This window comes from Halyomorpha halys, unplaced genomic scaffold (genome assembly GCF_000696795.3).
Source record: "Halyomorpha halys isolate HHAL.00 unplaced genomic scaffold, Hhal_1.1 Scaffold1649.1, whole genome shotgun sequence".
NCBI lineage: Eukaryota > Metazoa > Arthropoda > Insecta > Hemiptera > Pentatomidae > Halyomorpha > Halyomorpha halys.
Genome location: NW_027110978.1, coordinates 75,023 through 78,797, shown reverse-complemented (window position 1 = coordinate 78,797; position 3,775 = coordinate 75,023). Strand labels below are relative to the sequence as shown.

The following is a 3,775-nucleotide window of genomic DNA, read 5'->3' as shown; positions in this document are numbered from 1 at the left end:
TATTTTAATGAAAGGTACACAAAAAAAATTAATATAAGTTAAAAATAGTTTGTTGATAAGAAAGTTATAGCGTAATGTTTTAATTAAAGTTTAATTTTAATTTATTAATTTAAAGTTATAATTAAAAGTTTTAAAAATTAATGTAATTGTGACAAATTTTGAGATTGTCCTTGAGAGGATGACCGAATTGGCCGAAACGTCGGACTGTTAAAAAAATAATAAACAGTGTTGAGATTTAACCTGGATGCCAATTAATTTATTTAAATAATAAATAATAATCTCAAGAAGTTGAAAAGATTATGTATAAATTATTAAATAATTCATTATTATCTAAAAAAATGATATGTTATTTCAGCACTTACTCACTTGTGTCTATGTATTACAATACAAATGAAAATTGATAGATAATAGTAAGGCAGAATGTTTTCTGCATCCTGCATTTTAGACATTTCTGGAATTAATAATTTTTTTTTTTCATAAGTAGCAGACCCGACAATACTTCGCAAAATATATTTAGTTATTTACACATTGGATCAATTATTTAATTGATTGCTTATTATATCTATATAGTTTAAGTAACATATAATAAAAATATAAATAACTTCAACACGACTCAATCAATTTATACGAAACTTGGGAGTGGTTTATGACTCTATAAACTGCACAAATTGTATTTAATTAAACAGATTAGAACCGGAGATGTCAAATAAAACATTTGAACAGTTTTTCTTAATTTGTAACCAATATTTTGCATGACGGCCTTAAATCGAATTGGTGGTAATACGAGAAAACATTCAGTTTTCTAAAATTTGTACTATAACGTAGGGATTGGATAAAAAGTAAAAGAGTTATGAGCAATTATATAAACACTGGACACCGAGAGGGAAACAATGCCCCGAATAAATCGAGGTGAAAAATTTCTAGTTTATAATTTCTTTGAAAAATGGAATTTAAAGGTTTCAAGCGACGCCATAAACGAAAACGATATAACAGCAAATTTTGATTTATCTTTAGTTATATATGTATTGTTTATACTTGCCCGCGCTCAGCGGAGAAGGGAGTGAGTTAAAGAGGGGTAAAAAAATATTATCGCAAAAGGGGGAAAAATTATTAATCGAAAAAGGGAAAAAAATATTCGCAAAAGGGGGAAAAAAGACAAAACAATAAAGAATAATATTGCTCCTTAGGCGCCACGGTTTTTTTTTCCATGGAAATAACGAAAGCCACGAAACAATATACCCCTATATAAACAATTATCAAATTATGACCACTGGCGAATACCTTAACATGAAGATAACAGAAAACCTACCGAAAATTATCGTAACATTCAGTGAACAACAAAATAAAAACATAGGTAAATTAACAAGTTGAAAGCAGTGTATATGCATAAGAAAGAACAGCAGAACTATATGTATAAAAGTTAAGAAGAAATATATGTACAAAAAAAATTCTTATCAATTAATAAAACAATTAAAACTTATAGGTTGACTTAAGCTTAACTTAAATGTTTAACCTTATTAACTAAATTTACATTATTATACAAAAGAGGAATATAAAATAAAAACCAACATAATTTTGATTTTGAAAATACACTCATTTTACATAAAGAGAATAATACATACAAAAGGAAAATACTGGAAGCCATTTACATATCTGAAAATATTGATTACACAGTAAACTTCAAAACAGATACGAGGAATTTAAATCAACATTATGCAGAGATATTAAGTAAGATTAACTTATAAATAATATAGGATAATTTATATATGGATAATTACAGTTAGCCTTGATAGGATTTTTACTAATGTAATAAAGAGAAAAAGTGACAAAAATGTAATTATGATAAATAATTTTTTAAATGCTTAAACTGAGTAAAGGGAGGTTACAAGTGAGGTTATAATAAAATTGTATAAATAGTGATAAAAGAGAAATAATTTGACTGTGATTTTTAATGTAATTTTGACATATTAGGTAATTAAACAAATGTGAGATATACTGATTAACAAAAAATAAGTTTACCTAATGGTTTTTAATGTTGTTCATAGATATTAATGTTTTGACCTGGGCAGAATGGCCTGTATGGAGTTTTTTTAAATGGTTGGATGATATGTCTCATAGTAATTTGAGGTAAGGTGAATTGTGAATTATAACGTTAAATAATTGAATTGATTGTAGGATCATACAAATAATGGAAACTTTTGTAATAGATTGTCCCTGAAGATGGCCGAATTGGCCGAAACGTTGGACGTGTGAATGAAATAAATGTTTTGAGACTATAATTTTGGATAGTGTTTTTGAATTATTTAGTAAACAAAATAAAGATTAGTTCCTACCCCACTTATCTAAACATACCAATATCGCTCGTGTTTTTTTTTTCACCATGACAACCGTAACAGCGTAATAAAACAATTAGTTAACATACTTTACTGAAATCCTCATTTTGTTTTACTACATTTTTAGTGAATTAAAAAATCATTTAATAGAATCAGTGATATTTTTTTTCTTATTCTTTAGAAAGAGACGAATCGATTATTATATAATAGAAAATGTATACTTTCTGAGCTGTGCCCCCAAAATGTTTTAGATTACTGATTTAATATATTGATTGTTTGAGTGTGGTGTATTTTATTATTTACACAATCTTCAAAATTCCACTTTTTCTCTCAACCTTTTAATTTTAAAAAACTTCGGACGTTTCGCCCCTTAGGCCATTTTCAAAAAGACTACCTAAATTTGATGTCATAATCCATTAAATTGTCTTTTTGCAGGCTATGTCTTATATAAACTATATAATTTCAATACAAAAACTATTCCACAAAAATTGCATTTCCTTAACCTCATTAACAATAAAACCTATAAATAACATGGTATTTATCAAAAAGAAAATGGCCTAAGAGCAGAAACGTTGGCGTTTTTTTTTTTTAATAAAAAGTGGATTTTTCAATTTTCTGTTAATAATGTTTAATTTTGTTAATAACTTTTTTTCCTGAGAAATCGGAATAGCCTATATTATATATAATCTTCCCGGGAAAATCCTAAACATTTAGCTAAAAAACCCATAAGAATAAAATGGAGGTATGGAAGCGCATAAAGTACGAACAAACAAGTTTTCTTATTAATTTTTATATATTAGATAAGGCCTGAATATTTGGGAAATTAGAACTTTATTATCGCATTCATTCAATAACCTTTGAAGATGGACAATGCCTTTTCACAGACTACTATGTTTCGTAAGAATTGTAAATTTTTAATATAAAACTGTCGCACAACTATAAGTATCCCAAGTTCAAAACCGCGAGGGATCAAGGACTAATTTCGTTCTGGGCATGTGCCATTTTATTTGGCATTAAAGACTCAATAAACCCCACAGCCTTCTGCATATCAGGTATTTATTTATATTTATTAATTAAGAATTTGTATATCATAGGGAATGAGGTATAAGAAATATGATAATCTTTATTGGTATATTTATCAATAAAGATTATCATATTTCTATACTACAAGAGCCGGGAAGAAAAAAAGCAGTTATTTCAACCCTTTTATTTTATTCCTTTAATGAAAACTATTTATAATTATTGGTAAAAATTGATGAGTCTGCCAAGTATAGGTAGGGGGAATAAAAAATGGCGGCTGCTTCAAAATCTTAAAAATAATTAATTTTTCATTTGAAGCTCTATATTTTAAAAACTACCAACAACAGTAGAAAATCTAAAATAACATTATTTAAAGAAGAGTAAATTTGCTGAAATATTATCCCTAATAGAGCTATTTACGT

General features: G+C 27.0%; 1 long non-coding RNA gene across 1 annotated transcript; it reads left to right on the top strand.

The window, feature by feature from the left end:
• The first annotated feature begins 1,568 nt into the window (after positions 1 to 1,568).
• LOC136796167 (uncharacterized) lies at positions 1,569 to 2,308 on the top strand. Its single transcript, XR_010843871.1, has 3 exons — positions 1,569 to 1,971; positions 2,046 to 2,127; positions 2,208 to 2,308. It is a non-coding gene; the product is annotated as an uncharacterized lncRNA (long non-coding RNA).
• The last annotated feature ends 1,467 nt before the right edge of the window (positions 2,309 to 3,775 follow it).